At 37.8% G+C, this 22618-nt stretch overlaps 2 long non-coding RNA genes across 2 annotated transcripts; one reads left to right on the forward strand and one right to left on the reverse strand.

The window, feature by feature from the left end:
• Window positions 1-12869: 12869 nt before the first annotated feature.
• On the reverse strand, window positions 12870-17083 carry LOC124171619. The gene is made up of 2 exons (XR_006867876.1): window positions 16933-17083; window positions 12870-13297 (listed from the first exon to the last, which is right to left on the reverse strand). It is a non-coding gene; the product is annotated as an uncharacterized LOC124171619 (long non-coding RNA).
• Window positions 17084-18294: 1211 nt separating this feature from the next.
• LOC124171673 lies at window positions 18295-21513 on the forward strand. Its single transcript, XR_006867902.1, has 3 exons — window positions 18295-18538; window positions 18625-18758; window positions 20773-21513. It is a non-coding gene; the product is annotated as an uncharacterized LOC124171673 (long non-coding RNA).
• Window positions 21514-22618: the final 1105 nt, after the last annotated feature.

The following is a 22618-nucleotide window of genomic DNA, read 5'->3' on the forward strand; positions in this document are numbered from 1 at the left end:
CATTTCATTGGCTTTACAAAAGTTGCCACTTATGTCTCAGATGGACAATTTTATCCATGTTTCACGGGGCAATTAGGTTTAATTAGTGGTTTTAACTGAAATTTATATGCATGATGATGTGATCTATCATAACTTTTCTATGCTAATCCCAGCAATTGCAAATATTTCACTGGAAAATAATGGAAAAAAGGGAATCGCATTGTACTCATCAAAGAGTCGCAGACAATTTTGAAAACCGATTAAAATACAATTGAAGTTGCAGAAGAAATTAGTTTTGCTTGTGATGACATTGGGCCTCCTTTATGCATTCCCCTTGGCCAGTTTCATGTACACTGTGATTAGGTTGGCAAATTTCCGCACAAGTGCAATCAAGTTTTGAAACTCACACCGTGTTTTTCACAACTGCATTTCTACTGTATGAATATATTTCCAATTGAGAAAGATGTGAATAGAGGTTACGTTTTGCTAATACATGTTCCATACAGCTGGGGAAACAAAGACCATAATTTCGGATCCTGTATATCCTGGGCAAATGCAGTATCTGAACCTCATATGATTCAGACAAATTGCCATTTATGAAATTTTTTATTGAATTCCACAGAGAGTGAGCCTGAAATCAGGCTAGATTTTTTCAGGGCGACATCATAAGCCCTCTGTAAGGTGCAATGGATCTGACATGCACAGCGCAGGTGCTTTTTCATTTCTTCACGCTATTAGGCGGCATAGACCCTTAACGCTCATAATAGCTGTTTGTTTTGAAATGCGCTATGCAGCCTTCTTGCTTAGTTTGACATTGGCCGTCCCCACGGGAAGTTGTTTTTCTTGCACCAGCCTCTTAAAAAAGAACCCCAGAAGCAAGGGACTGTATAGAGGAGCCCCAATTCCATTCCCTAGAAGGCCGATATTCATTACTACTTCGGTCACATTTTAATCTGTTTTCAAAATGACCGCCTCCTCTACCAGTCCTATTGCTTCTATGGTGGGGTGATGTTATCCACTTTTTTCCAATATTTTCTACTATATTACTTGTGATTGCGAGGAATAGCATTGAAGAGTAATGAATTTGATAACATTATGAATGTTAAATTCATAAATCATAATGAATGTTAATTTCCGTTGACACCCCTAAATTTAACATATTCCCTGTGAAACTTGGAAATTCAAATTGTCCATCAGCAACACGAGTGGCGACTTTTGCAAGCTCCTTTAAGTGCGCGGTAGGTGACAACACATTTTATTTAATATTCATGCGTGCAAGTTTCATTCAAGAGTTACGGGAAACATCATCACCGCAAACATGAAATGCATGAGAAAACTCAGGAAAACAACCAGATTTTAATAGGACTGATAAGCATTTTATATATGCAGACCATTTTATTAATCTTGCATTACAGACTCTTTTAAGAGTGTTTTTTCAAGTGACCAGGACTATAAACGATTTAGCTTTTACTGATTAACCCTTTCGCGCCGGACCTTCGTTGAAGGAAATTCATCCTCAGTACGAGTCTCTTGAAAGTTTTCTTTACTCCTCTGTACGAAGCCTTTCCGCGTCGACTAAAGGCAGTGGATCCCTCCCGAAACATTTTTGGACCCAACTCGGTGGGGCGCCGATCCTTTCCCTCGGCCTCTGTCCCAGACCCTAGAGGGATTAAAAGCCCCTTCCTAGGACGAGTCCGCGGTCAACTAGCTAAAATATTAACACAGAATATATGCAAATACTTGTTGTTCGTATCGATGTTTTTTAATTCAAAATGAATTTCGTGTTTTTTCCTGAGCGTGCAGAAATTTTAAACGAAGTTCTAATGTTTATATAGACGGATTTAGTATATTTACTAGTTGTTCTATAACTCTGTTGATATTAACGTTAGAATTTCGTTTGAAATTTCCATGTGGTCAGCAAAAAATGATGAATTCATTTCTAGCATTGGATTTCAAAAGTAAGCAACAAATATTTTTTTGGAAAACACACTGCAAATAACAGTAGTTGACCGCGTGGAGCGGATAGGAAAGGGTCGACCTGAGCGGCCGAAGAAGGGACTGGGCTCGCGCTAAGGCGGATCACAAGGGGCGACCGCGTCCGTGGGTCTATTGTGTCCGCCACGGTCACTTTTTTCGACCTGTGCCGCACAGGCGCGGCATTCGTTGGTTGGGGTAAGAACATTCAGGACGCACTGGTGTGGCATTCGTCGTTGACGAAAAAAAATCCTCGCCGCACAGGTGCGGGATTCGGCACGAAAGGGTTAAGAGTGATGATGAACAGTGCACATACTAGGAATAAGATACTGCTTCAATTGTACAATTTAGATGGATGGTGTTTAAAATATTTAAAAACATTAAGCAATTGAAAGATAAATTCCAGCTAATCTGTGGGAGAACCACACCCAAAAATGTGATTGATTTCTCAAATAATTGGAATAAAACATAGGATATGATTGGAGCAGAGCTTAATATGATGAGAGGACTATTATCCAATACGATTGCTACTTGACTGAAAAATCCTCAAAATCAGAGAACTATTATGACCACTGCTGAAAAATGTGCTCCCAATTTTGAAGAGTTTCTAAATCAAACAAATAAATGCATAGACAAAGCTCCCCTCCAGTACATTATTACTCGTGAGGTGATGAAATGTTGCTTGCTTCGGAACATGTGGAGGTCGTGCTAGGATATCACTAGGATTGGCGCCTGAGGCCGGGTATATACAAGTCCTAGTAATTTAGTCAGAGATTTCTTCACTCCACCTTGGGAAGAAAAGAAACTGTAAAGGATGAAAAGAAAGACCGCACATTGGCACAGGACTGAAATCTAAAAAAGCTGGCCAAAACCTTAAAGTACGTACATATTTATTTAATATGGAACAGGAAATTTTGCAATTGTTGTTACTACATTAGAGAATTTTTGGATGCATAAAGTTTCCATAGGTTGCTTCTTTTTACAAAATGTATGATCTCAAAGTTAAAAAAAATTGCCATTAATGTGATCTTATCAAAACTGAGCATATTAAAACTAATGATATGCCCCTGAAGATGCCTGTGGGTAAAGGGAAGGGTTGAAGAGGCAAAGAATTATGAGTGTTCAATGGTTCGTATGTGAAAAAAAATAAAATATTTTTTTCGGCTCCCTTGAAAATAATTTTGAACACATAGGGTACGTAGTTCCTTGTCCAAGGTGTCACAATGCATGCTTAATTTCCGTAAAAATAAATATTAGCTTAGATATATTGCTTCAAAGTTGCACTATTCCCAGGAGAAATATATTTAGGTTTTTTTTTCTTTCATCATTACTTTAGGAATTGAGATAATTGCTATAGAAGTTAGAGAAAGGAATCATAAAAACATGCAAGACAATAATTGAGGTGCAAGTTTATACAGTTAAGCGAATAACGACGACTCAAATGGCTCTTCACAGCTGGTAAAAGATGAGAAATATAAGATGCATTACTATTTTCATTAGAGTTTTCAAAAACTAATTATGTCTGAATGGATTTTTGCTGCAGAACTGAAAAAGACCGAAGAAATATAGGAAACACATACCATGTGTTACAAGAAGGTATCACAAGTTTGACAGGATACTTAGAAAATTTTAATTTCAAATTTTTAATCCTTTCCTGCCAGAGGCTACAATTGGATAACATTTTCATGCTACAAGTAGCGTGAGAATATTTTAAACCTCTCTGTACGGAGCTCTTTTTTTGGGGGTGAGCTGCCTGAGTATTTTTGTGCCTCAGATTTGGGACCCAGCTCAGATTTGGGTGCCCATCCCTTACCATGGTCACTGGACTATACCATAAAACCCTTCATGGCACGAATTCAAGGTCAACTTATTGCATTACCACTGTTTTTTTCAGTGAAACATTGTATTTGATTTTCCATAATTTACTCTTCTGAAAAAATTGCTAACTTTTTTTTTAAGCATGGTGGAATTTTAAACAGGTGTCTAGAGTTAATAACAACAAAGTTAGTGAATACAAGGTAATAAGGCTATAATTTTGGAGGTCCATTATTTTTAATGCTAAAATTTCATTTTAAAATTGCTTACGCGCAGAACAAAACGAAGAATTCATGTCAATGTATAAAAAATTGCAGTGTGCAACAAAATATATCATTGAAAAAACTATTGACAATATAACCACTTTGCAATTGATTCCTGCAGCAAAGATGATCATAAATGAGAGGGAGGGTCGGGATTAATTGCCGAAGAGCAGCACTAGGGACTCACTAAACTGGGTCTCAGGTCGGGCCTGAATGCATCCGACAATTGCTACTTAAGTGGTCACTTCCCTTCCCTCATATCGGCCAGAGCCGACGTCCACTCATTTGCATTGAAAACTCCGCAACAGCTATACCCGACATCAGATCTTCTACATATGAAAATGCCCATCGACTCCACCCGATGTACAGCGCGAAAGGGTCAACAAATGAAGGGTTACTTTTGGAAAAAATGAGTGAAAACATGTCCAAAGAATCACAGCTCATAACATGGCTACATAAAAATAATAATAGAAAATTACAAAGTTTTGCCAAAACGTCAGTCACTGAGCATTTTCTTTAAAAAACAAAAGCACGGAATGTATTAAAATGTGTTGTCTGGCTATGTGAAAATGATCGTAAGTGTGGAAGACTGTGATAATTATGGGCAGTACTACAACTGCTACTACTCCTACTTCCACTACCACCATTTAATCTTTGTAACATATTCTTGCTTCAAGTTTGAACTTCAGACCAGGCTTCATTCCCCTCTTCAGATTGAGCAAATTTTGTCATTAAGAATGGGATGTCAGAGTGAGCGCAACATGCAAGAGAATGAGAGGATTGTAACTGGTCAATCCCAACGATCCCAGATGTCTCTAGCCAAGAATTCAGAAATTCATACCCAATGGGGAAGTTTACTTCATCAAAGAAAACAAAAGGCATTGATTGCGATTCGTTTCCAACCATTACCATATTCATAATATACAAATTATTTGGTTTTAGAAATACGGGTTTATACAAATGGCAATGGTCAATTTTATCCTCAATTGAAAAAGGCAAGATTGGCGCCCATGCGATGCCACTCCACGTGACGTCACAGGGACCTAGATTCTATACGAGTAGATAGGAGGTTTACATCGTCTGAGATTACCAATGCATGCATGAGGCACAGAGCTCAGGGAAACATGTATTAATAATCAACTATTAAAACTGGCTAAGGTTGGAAAGTTTTCTTCATTTAATAAGGTATTAATAATCTTTATTTAAGCCAAGCGCTACCAGCTAGCAGGGTACTCTGCTACCTGATAGGATCCTGTGTCGTATTGGCTCTCAAAGCCTCGCCCCAAGGTCACCTCACTTGCGGCAGCGGGAACCAGAATGATGTCACACAGAGTTTTCCCATCATTCATACTTAGTCGTCGTGTTTTCGCGCGTTTGAAATTTTTCACTATTCATTTAATCCCGAAAAATAGATATCATCATTTAAAAATCGAAAAGCGTGAAATACGTACTACAGAAGTAATAATCTTTCGATTTAGGCAATAAAAAAATAAAAGGTAACCACCCTATTATAGTCGCCTCTTAGGACAAGCAGGGATTTTGCGGAAATATGCTATTACCCCTTTTCCGTAGGGGAGAATTTTTCTTGACATGACTTGATAGTTATTCATGAATAAAAAAGGGATTGAACAATATTGGGGCTTTGGAAATGGTTCCACAAAGTTTTTTTTAAATATGTTTGTCCATGGTCTGACTGGTAAAGCCAGGTAGGCCTACTCCAAATTTTTGTCCTAGTATTTTTTTTTTATTTAGGTACATGTTAAAGTTTCTTCCTGTAAGCAGGTCCATCTTTTTGTAGAATGATCTCTTTGCTCAGTTATTCTGCTGATAATTTCTTTCTTGCTCCATCTATTGCTGGTTATCCTACTTCCTTAATAACAGAATTAATCCACCTCTACTGATTCTGCAACCGTATTATAATGTTAGCCTTGTCTTCTCTTTTGCTTCATACTAATATCTTGGTTTTCTTTGTGTTAATTTTCACCTAATTTTTACCCATTACCCTACCCATATTAACCAGAATATTTATTAAATTCTTAGCTATCTCTGCTATGACGTGTCTACCTCATCGTCAAATCTTCTAATGCTAATTATTTCTCCATGGTCTCCCAAGGTCTTTTCTTTGTAGAGCAATCCAATTTCTTTAAGGATTCAAAGCAATTTATTCCAATGCACTTTGTAAAACACCTTCTTTAAGTCCATGTATGCAAGGAATATTGGCTTGTTCTTTTCTATCTTCTTCTTTATGAGCAGCCTAAGCACTAAAAACATTCCTGAGCCTTTGTTTTTTTCTGAATACTACCTGATCCTCATCTAAATACCATTTATCTCTTCATTCTATTCTTCAATAGATGATCCCTGCCAGTATCTTCGATACATGAGTTGTCAGTGAAATATGTAGTCATAAAATATTCACACTTCTCCACTTTTTTCATCTTGGGCATTGGGGTTATAATGTTCCTCTCGAAGTCCTTTGGTATGTGGGAATATCATCAATTCCAAAAACTTCATTTATCTGAAGGTCTCTTAGGGTCACAACAAATTCTGATCTTAAAATTGGGGCTCACATGTCATCTTCATCCCATTTCTTATTGTTTAAGATAGCATTCATTCTTAGACTGTTTTTCTTTGTACAAATCTTGCATATGTTCCTTTGATCCCTTCCCCTTGTCTTTGTTTTCAATCATTAGCTCTCTGATTTTACCCCCAAGGTTATCGCATCTTCTGCCCCTTTCTTTGAATTGGTTTCTCACCATCGTATAAGTGGCCTCTACATTTCCATGCACATGATTGTTTTGTACATTTTCACAGATACATTTTTTCATTGCGTCTCTAGCCTTCGTCGATTCACAACATATCTCATCGATAATTCTTTTGTAAAAATTCTGCCCTTCCTGTAGCTTTGGCTTTAGTCCCTTTCCCAATTGTATTCATCCTATGACCATTTGGAAGCCAAATACGAAGATGATGAGGAAGATCAGCCGACATCACCTCTCACTATAGAAGAAGATCCATTTGGAGAGAGATGGCTTCCTGCCGTGGTGGGCACAAAAGTGGAGAAACATATACCATCCTAATTTGGTGTAAACCTATCTTATGCTCTTGGTGACATCTGTTTCGCCACATATAGTTGATGTGCACCATAGCTCTTTTAGTGTTATATCATACTAGTACACAAGAATGGTGCGAGTATGATTCCCAATGCCTGTTGAGTCTTCGTCCTACAAACAGAGGATCACATAATAGCCCGCTGAATATTTTTGCAACATTAAATCCTGGGCTGCTGAAACAAGAATATAATCCAAATAACAAAAAAGACTAACTTCTACTTATTTTCATTGTACATACTTCTTCTCTGCTATTGTACAAATTATTGTGCTGTGAAAGATGAAGACGTGGACACAAATGGACCTATTGAACATGATACGATAGATAAGACAGATGTTATAGGGTAACAAATGAGGATCCCTTTCTAATTTTAATTCCAGTGCAGGATTTACCCTAAGGCAAAATATGCACGTGCCTAGGGGTGTCGCAGTCCAAGAGGCGTCATCAAGGGTGGCAGTTCATTCATTAACAGCAGTATGTAATAGTTTTATTTTTGAAGTTACTCTTCTTTTTTGTTGTATGAATTAAGGCTGGACATAATTTTCGAAAGGGTATCCATAAAGTATTTTAGTTGCATAAAAGTTAAACTGTTTCATGTAATTTTACTCCAAGCTGCTTTTCATTAATTGAATTGCTTATATTTTCCTGCGTAAATATTTAAGTATAAACTTATTCTGTCAGCCATATATCTATTTATTCCTTTTTTCTGAACCTTACCTCATGCAAGTGCCTTATTATAAAAATCGGGGAGGGGGGCTCAAGTGAGGAGGGGGCGCTCAATGGAGAGGTGCCTATATTGTAAATTTGGGTAAATCCAGCCCTGTGTACTCCTCTTATTAGCATTGGGAAACTATGTATAAAGATGATGAGGAAGATCAGCTGACACTACCACTCTCTGTATAGAAAGAGGCCCTTCCCAAGTGCAGCAACAACAACAGCATTCAGACAAGATTTTGGCTATTTACATAAGAAATCCTTGCAGTATCCATGTTAATCCAACAATTTGATCGTTGGATTTATCTCTTTTCTAGAAAAATCTTCTAAGAGCGTTGGCACAATAAAATATTATTATTAATTATTATTATTAATTATTCATATATGTATTACACTAACTTGTCACCTTATACAGCAAATAAAATCCAATGCATAACAACGAGTAGAGAATAATTAAGAACAGGTGACAACTTCCAGAGATTCATCCCAATTGCTTTAGTTTACTTGACCTTCCCTGGAATAAGAATGCAAGCATTATCCCTCTGATCATCATCCTTTAACTTCCCATTTACTGTCCAGTATAATTGTGGGTTACTTTTCATTAATTGGAATGGTTGCTTGGTAATTGTAGATCTTGCCCTTGAAAATTGTACACTTAAGGGCTCTATTACTTACAGCTTCATCCAGGAAACGAAAAGGTACTGGTTTCCCCATCTTCTTGCCATGTAAGAATGCATACACAACATTGGTGTTGCTATTGGAATGAAATCAATCAAATTGTATGGTTGTATTGCTGTTTCTTTTCCAAACGCAGATTGCTTTTTGCTTCACAGTGCATCCAGGCAGTGAGTTTTGAAATCATTTTTAAACTTCTGGTTGGTGCTTCATACTGAGTTTTTTTTTTTCGAGTTATTTTGTTACTACTATGATAAGGTCAAAAGTAATTTATGTAACACATTTATATTCATGTGTGAAATCTACTCATTGATTTTTATTTCTATAATTCATATTTTTCGCTGACAGTTATGACAGTGCCAATGTAGGTTTCAGGCATTTTGGATTACAAATGTACTACACTTTTTCATTTCTAACCTGCTAAGATTAGAGTTTTTATCTGTTTCTTACATAAACGATCAAAAAGAAATCCATGCAGTTATCTCCATGGGCTAGTAGCAGCAGGGCTGGATATACCGTAAAGCAAAATAGGCATGTGTCTAGGGGCATTGCAGTCCAAGGGGCACCTTCTGTTAGGCAACAGTTAATGATCTGTACTTTAGGCACCTCGTAGGGCACTGCTGTCCGCAGGAAGTAGCGATTTGATCGATGGAGTTTTCTTCCTCATAGGAAAATCCTCTATAATCGCTGGTGCATTCATGGCTTTGCCCAGTTTCACTATTTAGTTGGGCCCTCTTTGCTTCTATAGCGTCGAGGTGTTTTTCCCTGTCCCATCCCTTCCGAATCTATCCTACCCCAGAGGCGTCGACGGGCTCCTATCGCGGCGGCGCCTCTTTCCTTTTTCTTTCCTCTCCAGCCCCTCTCCGGGTGATTGGGTGCATAAGTCTCTGACTTGGTTCCCGGCCCCATTGTGATGTATCCCTGAAGGGCTCCCCTTGAGCCCTTAAGCCATTTGCTTATTATGTAGATTCCGTCTGCCTGCAGGTGCCCTCTTTGCTTGGGCTTTAAATGTGCTAAGTTAGGATTATAACAGAACTTGAACTGCGATGCCATAATCAATGAATTAGCCATTCATACCACTGCTCTTCAAGAGTTTTAAAATTAGTGAATTTATCTTACATTTCGTACTACCGCAGTTCATTCAGTTACAGCAACACACATTGTTTTTACTTTTGAAGTCACTCTTCTTTTTTTGTGGCATAAATCAAAGCTTGACATTCTTTTTGGAAAGGGTGTGCATAAAGTGTTTTAGTTCATTAAAAGTTAAACTGACTCATATAGTTTTACTCCAAGCTGTTTTTTAAATTGAATTGTCTATGTTTACCCAGCGTAAAAATTCAAGCATAAACTAATGCTGTCAGCCATATATGTTTAGTCCTTTTTCCCAACCTTACCTCATGCAAGTGGAAAAATCGGGGAGGAGGGGGTCAAGTAAGGAGGGGTTTTCAATGGAGAGGTGCCTATATAGTAACTTTGGGCAAATCTGGCCCTGAGTAGTGGACATTTCCTTTGATCTTTTTCTGGAAGAATTTCGTACTTTCATTGGCTATTTCAGGCTAAATAGCTGGTGAAATTTTCCCTTGGAAAAACAATTCCAACTGGTACTGTTGTTTGCCTCAATGGTCATCAAAAGCAAGCAGGGATGTTAATTAAGTGAGCCTACATTTCTTGCAGCCACGGTGGGTATTTACCTCAACCTGGCCTTGACAGCCGCAGAATGTGGAGTGTAAGAAAAGGGGATCACTAGACAAAGTGATCATAGGTGTGATAGAATGTAGGGAAGTAGGCCACAGGGCCAGGACTATCCAAGGAATCAAGTGAAAATGGTTCTAATGGTGCTAAGGGAAAAGACTGGTAATTGCTTTTGCCAACTACTTTTTCATGCAACTGCTGGATCATCTTTTTTGTCCTCAAATATGGGTAAAATTTTCTTATAAAACCGACTCCTCTTGGCTATGCCATATTCACTTGCTATGCATTCAGTACAAAATGTTCCCCTATTCCACTGCAATGGGAATTAGAATTACTATCTTCTACTTTGCTACTAATTATGTACTAACTTATGAATTTCATACTAATTCCTACTAATCCTTTAAAGGACGAGGAACGGGCTAAGGGAATTAAGGAAAATTCACTCAAAACCTTTTAATGCCGCCATGACTTTTGAGTAATTTTTCAACCGTGTCGCATAATTTTGATATCCCAGTCCATGATAAAATAAAATTCTAAGAGAATTGATTATGACAATGACTTTCCTTGGTCAGTACATGCCATAATAGAGCACAGTCACAACATAATTGGGCCAAGCATTCTCTACCTACTTGGGCCTCAAAGTAATTTTATGGAAAATAATTTAGCAACTGTCAAGAAATTGTTGACGAGGCTGCTTCAACAATTATTTCCTTTCTTCAATAACACTCCCTTCACAGGGGCACAAGAGGCACAGAAGTTTAATTCCAATTCCCAGACCATCCTTTCTCAAGATGGCACCACTACCATATCCTCTAGCATACTTCCCCTCCCCCTCGTAACACTGTCTCGCCAAGCCATAACAGTAGCCGTTTTACTGCAGTGGCGGATACAGATGGGGGCGCAGAAGGCACATACCCCTCCCTTGTGGGGTCGCCCGTATTGCCAAATATTGCAGAACCACAATTTTAGCTTTTTTGTATCATAAGATGGCATTGTCTTGTATTTTTACATATTCACTTTAATTAAAACCTTCTTAAACTTAGCATGTGACTTGATTATTTTTTATTATGATAAAAGTAAAGGTAACTCAAGGTATCTTTTGCGCCCCCTGTTTAACTGCCCGCAAAATTGAAAAATTTACCTTAGCACAGCAATGTATATGACAGTGCAGCATTATGGTGATTCCTCAGAACCATTTTTCTCAGAGAATAGTCAAAATTTCTTAGTCAAAATCTTGCACGAGAAAAAACCGAAACAAACATTGTTGCAGAACCAAGTAATTTTCACATTTTCATGGTTCATGAAAATTCGAAGCCTCTACCAATCCTAAGGATGTTCTGCTAGGGGAATAGGCACACTCCATAAAGTCCCCAAGGTAAAGGACAATAATACCACTTTTTTCGTCACAAGTCTAAATATACTACTCCAATGGCTAAGTAATAACAATGAATCTAAAAAATCCATGCATTGATTCTTATCACATACACACACATTTACGGTGATAAAGGGAGGTGAACTTATCAGAAGAAAAGATAACATTTTCCTTCTCATGTTTCTCCATGACTTTCACAATAATTCCCTCACTTTTCCAGAATTCCTAAATCCCTGGGAGTCCCGGATCACCCAAACGATCTCCCCATCTCAGATACGTCGATGAGGTATTTATTTTTAATGTGATCTCGTTCCAGAGTTATTCTCTTTTCATCACACATTAAACTTTAGTAAATGAACTCCACTCTCCTGAATAATATAATTATGATATATTGAATGACTACGCCGTTTACTAAAGAAATTCACTAAATAGATAACCTGACTACAAAGCATTATGAAATTTTATGAGCTGTAAAGTTGTCGCTTTTCATAAAAAAATTTCTTACAGAATTTTATTTTTTATTTTATCTTGTTTTTAAGAGCCAAAATAGTGTCAAAATCCATTTCTGGGGATTCAAATTCCTAAAATTTTCTGCTCAGGGGGGCCCCATCATGAGTTCCATCTGAGAGCCCCCAATCCACCCCTGGTTACTTTGATCATTATGTATCCTTTCCTGGTGAAGTAATCAGTCTGATTGAATTGTTAAGCTTGTGCTGCACCCTGGCTGTATTAGTTCACATCCCAAGACCTTAAAACATACAACTGCTCGCTGCATATGATGCAATCTTGGAATGCTTTGTTCTGTGGCTGCTGCTGGTCTGAGAAAGATTGAAATTTTCTCTGAGAAAAACTGAGCGGCAGTAGCCATGAAACGTCAGCTAAAACAGCATAACATGTGGTATACACCCGAAAAAACATCCCCAGCAGCTATAATGAAGTTTATGTTTGAATCTGTCATGGAGTGGGGCAAGGGTGTACCCAGAACCAAAACTAGAGGGGGCAGGTCATAGTCGTTCATGTTGTAACACTGAAAAGGTTATGGAACCTAAATTTCAAGAAAATTATAACAGGGCTTCATTATTTTTCAAAATTATTTACTTGGAAAATATTTTTATTATAATTCCATATTCTATACTTACATCACTTTTCTTGGATTAAAACTAAATTTGTTCAAAAATTTCATTTCGACTACAATTACTTTCACTTCTAGCAGCCGCCTCCTCCCACCCCAAAAGGGTTACGCCCATGGAATGGGGTACTAAAAAAATGCCACACTATTATCTTTGACAAATCATATCATTTATTTAACATATCACTATAACTTTAATATTACACTTAAATACTTAAGTTGTCTTTGATACTTCGAACACACGACTTCTCATAACTTTCCCGTTCATTGCCATATCTCATATTCTCCTTCAAACTGATGGTAGCCGTTGCCATCCTTTTCCACCAAGTGCTCTGGCCAGCACCTCATCCTTAGATTGGGTGCTTGGGGCTGGGGTTTCTTGCCGAATGTTACTGCTGCAATCATCGCGTCATAATCATAGAGGCGGATGTATCCCCAAGTGATTCCTGTCGTCTTGTCTAGGTATAGGTGCATTTCAAGGGGATATCCACACTCACCCATCATCTCCAAAAACCAAAGAAAAGTATTAAAGGTTTTTGGCAAACCATCCACCCGGATCCATGTGCTGATAATCATCTGGGGAGTACATACAATCACATCACAAATGAACATTTACTCGTGAAATCTTCTCGGGTTTTCCACTGGGTGAGTTTCTTGTAGACCGACCTTTCGATGGCAACCTCTGCAGTTGGTAGTGGTAGCTATCAAAATCGTTGGCCTACAAGAAACTAACCCAGTGAAAAACCCGAGAATATTTCACAAGTATCATTAGCCCGGATAGAACAAAATCATATAACTGAATGCTTAGTTTGATAAAGTGGTATTTTTTCTATGTATCTCAAGGATTATTCAATGTAAGTGTACATCAATTCCTCGCCATGCGTTGAAACCATACTATCAGGCTGGCTTAATGGGCCAGGCTACCCGGGTGTCTGCCTGGGGCAATGTAGTTATAAGGGGGCGACCAAACGCCCAGTTTCACGCACTAATTCCCAGACCCGAGGATGAAAACACCATGAACGTAATGTGACAACTATGTCAGAACATGTACGCGATGTACGCTTTTACTGAAAAACCCTCAAGAGAAATAAAAACATATTCACAACAAATAAAACAAACCTCTTAAACACATTTGTCAAGAAATATATTTGTTACATTATATAGTAATTGGGATCGTTAACTCATACCCGAAATTGCAGTTTCTTTGTAAAATTTGGTAGATCGATGGGAAAAATAAGGTTTAAATCCCACAGAAAATATTGCTCGATTATCCGGTTTCTCACAATTTAAAAGTAAAAAATAACGCAAAAGTTTCCGCCTACTTTTCATGAGTTGATGACGTCATAAGATGTTCAACTCATTAATTAGTGCAGAAAGAATCTCTTTGGGAGCATTAGACCGTACTTCGCTCATTGAACAGATGATCATAAGTAGAGATACGTGAAAATCGCACTTTCAATAACAGTTTATCGCATTTTGTAGCGTATATTTTTTATTTTCATAATGAGGTAGATGACGATAAAATGTAGTGAAACACAGTTATATGACAAAATACAGAATATTTTAAATAATTTTGTTGTAGAACAATGATAAATTAAGGAATAAGACATATAGTTACTGAGGTGTGGCTTGCCCGCGCCCATTTGTAGGTCACGGCCACGTAGAGTCCCAGCCAACAAGCATAGGTGGCCAGTCGCTCACATGCTTTAAGCGGTGAGTGTCGGCGGAGCATTTAAACAGCCCTCGGCACAAAATGTACGAATTTTGCCGTCAAAAAGGCAAATTTGCTTAAAAATACCATAAAAGTCCAGTCATCGCATCTATGTCGCATTTATAAGCGCACATCGCATCTATATCGCATTTATCGCATTTGCGATTTTTACGCATCTCTAATCATGAGGGTCACAACCGTATTCTGCACATTTTATTACCGTCAAAAAGGGACGAAAAAAGGTCCATTCACCCTTAAGTCTTTATTCCGCAAATGGCCGTTTAGTGGTTGCTTGTTTTTCAAAAGTATTCCCGTAAAGTGCGAAGGCTAAGACAGAGAAGCGGGGTACTATCCCCTCATGAGACTTCATTTAGAGTACGATGGCGATTTATATGATCCTATTAAGATGGATCATATATAACGAGATGGAGCGCGTGCGGTTAGGTTTTGGGTTGGTCAGTTATGTCCATTATATGCCTCAAACAGCTAACAAACGCCTTTTTTTACACAAAATATAAAAATGTGTTTTGAGTATTCGAGACTGGAATCAACGATGGCGGCGCTGAATGCGATGACGTAATTTTCCACTATGGCCGAGGCACAAAGGATAGTCTTCTGATGATAATATTGGGGTAATGGGATAATTGGTCGAGCCAGTGCTAAAATTAAAATATAAAATTCCATGGCAGATTATTTTTCTAGGTACTGAAGGAGTATTTCGATACCTATCAGTAACGGAAAGAAGCAATAAAAATGAAGGAAGTTATTAATTATCGCTGAAATAACGGCTAATAGCGCACAGTGATTGCTCAAAGGGGTCTACATGACATTAAATGCGAGACTCCAGATGAAAAAGCACCTGACGCTTATTTGAAAGGGCCATAGGCGGATCTAATGCACTTGCCCCCCAGCCCCCAGACCTTTAAATTAAGAAAAATTTTAATTCGGTCCTATTATCATTGAATTCGTTTTGTATTACAAGGTTTTCTTGTCCCCCCCCCCAATCAGAACAAAATCCTGGATACGGGCCTGCTGGTGCCCGCCCCCCCCCCCCCCCGCCCAAGAAAGAAATCCTGTATCCGCCCCTGGAAAGGGCTATTCGAAAAGGTCATTTACAGATTGATATTTTAGACTACAGTGCAATCACATGGAACAAATTTACTAAATAATCTATATACCCAAAATAAATTATTGCAGCTAACAAGCTGCGAAATAGCATTTCTTCGATACTTCTATCTGGTTTTTAAGAGCCAGAAGAGCTTCAAAATCCATTTCTGGACATGAATTTTCCTAAAATATTCCGGAATTGCGGCCCGGTATGAGATGGAGGGCCCCATAATAGGTCCTAGCCGAGGGCCCCCAATCAACAGAGACCGCTCTTGGATATGATTAGGCATATCCCCAAAGGAATGATAAAGCGAATTTACAGCTGATGAAAAAGTCACCAATCATTTTGTAAATGTTTACCATAAGAATAACGACAAAATCGTAATAATATTCAAACACAATTTACAAACTAAATCTCAAAACTGTGGACACAAACGACACTATACGATTGCCGCGGACGAAAATGTTTCATTAACAGTGACTTTAGTTCACGATACAGTGAGAAAGCTTTCTAGTTTCCCGTGATTAAAATTATCCAATTCGGAAAAAAACTGCGAACGTAAAAATCTTTAACGCTATTAGAAGTTGATTTGCTTTCAATATTCGGTCCATGCATGGATTTTTCTTTGCATAAAAACATAAAAATATCAGTCTTAAAATTACTGGCCATATATGCTAGTCTATCAAATAATTACTGCGGGTTCCACACAAATTCTCGGTTTTAATCGGCGTTGAGCATGAGAAAGTTTTTCCATGAAAGCTGACGACAACCACAGTAATTTCCTAACAGAATCCAAAATGGTGTCTCCCGCATTACCAGATGATGCGACGCTATTTTCCCATATTGAACTTGGCATATCTAACCCTAAGCCATCAAAGACGCAATAATAATAATAACAATGGTATTGTTAAAAACGTATTCCCTTGATCGGAAATAAAACTAAGAATATCACAGGAAAAGCCGCAACACACTATGATACATATTCACTATGGCATTCAAACCCGTGCTTCTGATATTTGTCCATGAGACTGACCAAATTAATTGTCAACCTTACAAAGCATTTTAATAGAAATACCGCATGAGCAATAATCATTTCGTCTTCCGCCGACTAATACTTCACCCCGCGACATTCGAGTTTCTTGTTTCTGAGGTGAATTTCATTCACATTGCTTAGTTTACTTCTATTCTCTAATTTCTATTCGGTTACAGTTTGGATCACAATCCTATGCATTCGAAGCACACGGAATATATGGAATACCATCAAGGGAAAATAGCACTACCACAAGTAGGGGCACATGTTCTTAAAACAGCTTCAAAAACGTAAGGATGGCCGCCGCCTCTTACAAAACTTTTCACCAACACAGAAAATTACTAATAAAACAACGTACTCACTTTCTAAGACTTACACTTTCCTCGCGGTTAATTGGGATAAAAGAGAATAAGGTACTATGACCTCACAGCTATCTGATATAAAGTATTTAAAAGTAGTGACAGGAACGTTCTACTGCACCACGTTCCGGCAGACCTCTATCGAACATCCTCGAACCTGAATTCTCACCGTACGGCCAATGAAACTCGCTCCCCAACCACCTATGCTAACGGAAGCCCCAAGGGGAGGGGGTATGGGACACACTAACCCCGAAAGTATAATTCTTAAATTGAAATAATTCGACCAAAGTTACGCGAATCTAAAGCTATCTAAAATAATAATAAGGACAACATTACCAGCATAATAACAATAACACAATGAAAATATAAAAAATTCATGTGAGACGTCAGGACAGTAAGCTATGATGCTATTATCTCGGTACGTGTGTATTCACGATATGCATTATTCATGCCAGCGGATCCTAAGGCGCAAAGAGTGGCGGAACGCAATCACGTAATTTGATGGTCCATGGAATTTTTATGCAACTAGGGCTTTGTCACATGAAAAAACCTAGCTTCTTCGCGGTTCTTTAGGCACGAAAATGGAAGTAGCTCACATGACAGCCTGGCTTCCTGTTCGCGCCAAATAATCCGCTGGCTAGTTTCATTATTATCGTTTGACAACCTCTCAATTCTCGAAAGCAATTAAACACCAAGCTTCGTCCGCCGAATTTTTTTATGTGACGATTCCTAATTAGATATTGTAACAGCCAACTCTGTAAATTTTACCCAACAGTATAAGTAGGGGCATAGTGGAGTCGTACTTTAGGATCAGGAATATTGGCTCAAATCAAATGTATTTCCAAAATTAATTTCGGATGGCTGATCATTTATAATTTTTTGGAAAACGCTATCGGGAACCTTCGTTACCAATAATAGCGTTAAGAGGGTGGCATGCATCAAATGTTCCTAATGATTGAAACGAAAAATTGCAATAAAAATTATGGGATTGATCCGTTAATACTAGCCTAAGAAATAATAAAAAACATGTAATTATTCCTCGACGCACAAAGATCTATGTGAAAACGTTTCAACTAGATAAATGTTATAATAATAATGACATCAGCGTTAGCGGATTTCGCGCCGTAAGATTCGCTGACTACCGCGATTCTAAGCACCACCCCCTTTCACATTTTAAATAAAAACCTGGAGGATTACTGATTCCAGTGGGCCTTTCCTGCATGAATATTTTAGCTTGCACCATTTTTTTTAAATTATGCCCTTAGCAAACACTAAGCTTCCCAATGGTTCCTTTGGCGCGAAAATAGCTATTTTGGCGCGAAAATGGAAGTGGCTCACGGGCCAGCCTGGTCTCATGATCACGCTCATAAATACTGCATACATCATGTCCCATACACAGTTCACCCTTAAGCTGTGTTGCTGAATGCGACGGCTGCATTTTTTCGAAGTGTCTTTAAAAAGCATCAGCCTGTGATCAAAACATTTTTATTTCTTAGCGAGGTTAAGTGAAAGTGGGTGTGATTATAATGAGGCAGATTTTTGAACAAATTAATTTTCTTAAAAATCTAATTGCAGAAATAATGTCTACATGGTTGAAAATACTGACCTGGTAATCAATTATCTTTTGGTATTTTCATTTATCGAGTATTTACTTCTATTCTCTATCTTAGAAAATCATCCATTCTTTTTTTGAAGAGCATTGGCTGACTCCACAAAATGACCAGCAAAAATCGTTGATCCACGAGGAAAAAATATTGTTGACTTGGATTTCTACACTGGACAACAAAGAATTCACCTGCACAATAGCTAGTGAATCCGCTGCTTATGAAGTGAGTATTCATTAGTAATTCAGAAAATGCCTGAGGCACTAACTGTCAAATCTGTTGACACAAATTCATTCCTCCGATGCGATGGCATCATACGATATTTCTACATTCATTAATTGTAAAAGGTAAGTGAGCAGTGTCACTACTAATGAAAAATTTGGAGATACATTCTCACCTATTGAAATTCAATTGTTCCCTGATGTTACTGTTGTTATGACTCATGGCAATGATGAAGAGTGCTTTCCAAAAATGTGGCCTCATACATAAATGCAAAGACTTAACTCACATTGAATGGATGATTTCCCTCAGGAATGAAATGTTCACAGCATGACTTTGAATTGTATACCACCATTTGCTTCCATCGAGATCAGGAGTGGACCATGATTTCCTTGCTCATAAAACATTTTTTTCATCAGTACACCGATTCCGTGCCCGCTAAGGTCCATGACATTACTCCTCTCACTTGTTCACTGATTAGGAGCGATGGCTCACTGTGGGTGCTTGGGTAGGGTGTACCCAGGATTAAAACTGGGGGAGGGCGGGCAAGCCATGGTTGTTCTAGTTGTAGGTAAGATTTAAGTACGGGAAAGGTGAATGAAATCAACATTTTAAGGGAACTGTAACAGCTATTTATTTTTTTAAAATTATTTGCTTGAAAAAATATTATTTTCCATAAGACATGTGCAATTTTTGCTTCTGGGGGGGGAGGCTGCCCTATCCTGCCCCTTGCCGGGTAATTCCATGGTGCTTGTGGTTTTTAACTAGAACAAACCATTATCAATGCTTCATTTATGATGATCCTAACAACAAACTTTACTTCTAGCTAATAATTCTAATTTTCACTGTAATTCTTCTCTTCTATTGAGCAAGTTGTGGCCAAGTTGAAGAAGATGAAGTCCTGTAATAAAATGGGTCCATTCAAAGTCACATTATAGACTGGACAGGGATTGTGATGGTACACATAAGGATCCCTTCCACATTGTACTCATCACATGAGCATTTGGAAGCCATACATGAAGATGATACAAAGGAAGAACCCCCTCTTGGGGAGAGATACCAAGCAGCAATCCGTATTTCAAAAACATTCACGCAATATTATCCAGGTTAAACTATGACATCTCTGGTATATCCATGTTTAATTAGTTATTGCTGTATGGATATCTTTAAAACATCCAAAGGACCTACCAAATAATGTTGTTGCAATGCCCAATAATGGACATTGTCGTCCACATTACAAAATCTCCTTGATATATTTACCATATCAAATGAGTAGAAAATGGCTTTACGAAATATGGTTTTTGGTAATCCACAGACATACAGACAAAACATTTGTACTGTTTAATTATAAAATAACGTGTGTTGTCTTTTGATATTGAAGTGGCAACTTCTTGAATTGATAGTAAAAGTGATAAAGAAGAACAATTGCTTTAACTTTTTCAATAATAATCTTTTTTATTAACCCTAATTGTGTTCAGGCTTAGCCATCTCCTTCCTTTCCTTAGTTTAATATGTTGCAAATAGGATACCTATGCAAGGTTATTTTTACAACCCATCATCTCTATTTCAAATAGTATATCTGTATAAAGTTGTCAAAATATCCCTTGTGTAATAATAATGTGTTTTGGATATATCAGCCTTATTGAGATAACTTATGGAAATCACCTGATGCTTGGTATGGCTTCATGTCATGGTGGGGAGAATAGAGAAGAAAACTAGAATCCCAGTTTGGCTCTTTTCTCAGGAGTAAAGAGAGACAGCTGGTGGAGAGGCAAGAGAATCATTCTTTGCTCTCAAAACATTTTATTGAATAGCACACTGATTCCATGTCCCCTAAGTTACATGACACCAGTCCTCTCACTTGTTCACTGATCAGGGGTGATCGCTCAGTGTGTGTGCTTGGGGTGATTCACTAGAAAAAACCACTCTTAATGCCTCATGTATGATTAGCCTAACAACAAACTTTATTTCTACCTAACTATTCTAATTTTCACTGAATTTCTTCTCTGATATTGAGCAGGTTGTGGCCAAGTTGAAGAAGACTAAGACCTGAATTAAAATGTGTCAATGGAAGATCACATTATAGACTGGACAGGGATTGTGGTGGTACTCATGAGGATCCCTTCCACATTGTACTCGTCATTTGAGCATTTGGGAGCCATACATGTAGATGATGAGGAAGATGAGCAGACCAAATACAAGGAAGAGGACCCTCTTGGGGAGCGATACCAGGCAGCAATCAATATTCGAACAGCGTCCAGAAAATATTATCCGGATTAGCCTATAACATCCTGGAAATATTCATGTTTCCAATTAATGCTGCATGGCTATCTGTAAAACATTCAATAGACCTAAGAAACAATGTTGTTGCAATGCCCAATAGTGAACATTGTGGTCCATATTACAAAATCTCTTTGATATATTTACCACATCGAAGGAGTAGAAAATGGCTTTGCTAATTATGGTTTTTGGTAATCCACAGACATGCAGGCAAAACATTTGTACTCTTCAATTCTAAACAGAACATCTTTTGTACTTGTTTATTGAAGTGACTACTTCTAGAATTGATGATAAAAGTGATAAAAAAGAACAATTGCATTAACTTTTTCAATAATTATCGTTTTTACTTAACGCTTTGACTTAAGACTTTGTCATCTCCTTTATTTCGTTAGTTAAATATGTACGGACTCTATTCAATGTGAATGAGAATATTACGGAGATTACCAGTTGGATATCAATGTGACATTATTTTTCCAACCTATCATGGCTATTTCAAAAATGTTATCTGTATAAAGTTGTCAAAATATCCATTGTGTAATAATAATGTGTTTTGGATATATCAGCCTTATTGAGATAACTTATGGAAATCGCCTGATGCTTGGTATGGCTTCGTGTCGTGGAGGGGAGAATAGAGAAGAAAACAAATAGTACCCCAAATTGCTCTTTCCTCAGGACTAAAGAGAGACAGCTGGTGGAGAGGCATCAGAATCAGAGACTCAAATGATGATTCCACTAAGGGTAATAATGTACTTGTTTCTAATCATTTCCCTAGGAAAGAAAATATTCCCAAAACATTCAGACATTATTTTGGGCTTTACCTGAAAGCATCCATGCTGTATCCATGTTAACCATATTAACATTGTGTAATGATAATTTGTTACATCAACCTTATTCAGATATCTGATGAAATTGTCTGCTGCCAGGGATTGCTTCGTGCCGTGGTGGGAAAGATAATGAATATAACAAATGCCATTCCAATTTGGCTCCTCTCTCAGGATTAAAATAAGCCAGCTGGTGGAGAGGCTTTGGAATCAGAGACTCGAATGATGACGTAACTCAGGGTAATTACATGTTTCTACCCATTTCCCAAGCAGCAATAAATATTCCCAATGCTCTCAGAGAATATTTTGGGCATAAACGTATGACACGCATTCAACATCCATTTTAATCTAATTAATGTTGAATGAAATATTTAAGGGACCCACCAAACAATGCTGCAGGGAAGTCCAAGAGTGGAAATGGAGGTCCATATTACATCTCCTTGATGATCATCTAATGAGCAGATATAATGGGTGTGCTTTTTATGGTTTTTGGTACCCAATCCCCAGACATACTAACAAAACATTTGAGCTCTTCCATTCTATACAGAATAGTTGCTACCTATAGTTACTGCTGGGAATAACAATTTTCAATATCATGGATATAATAGCACGGATATCTATGTGATGTTATTTATGTTTAACTCATTGTGCTTTTTACAAAATGCATATCAATGTAACATTTTTTAAATATCCATCATGTAATAACAACGCATTTTGGATATTTAAAACTTATTTAGATATCTGATGGATATAATCAATCTACTG

The sequence above is a fragment of the Ischnura elegans genome, chromosome X, assembly GCF_921293095.1.
Source record: "Ischnura elegans chromosome X, ioIscEleg1.1, whole genome shotgun sequence".
Classification (NCBI taxonomy): domain Eukaryota; kingdom Metazoa; phylum Arthropoda; class Insecta; order Odonata; family Coenagrionidae; genus Ischnura; species Ischnura elegans.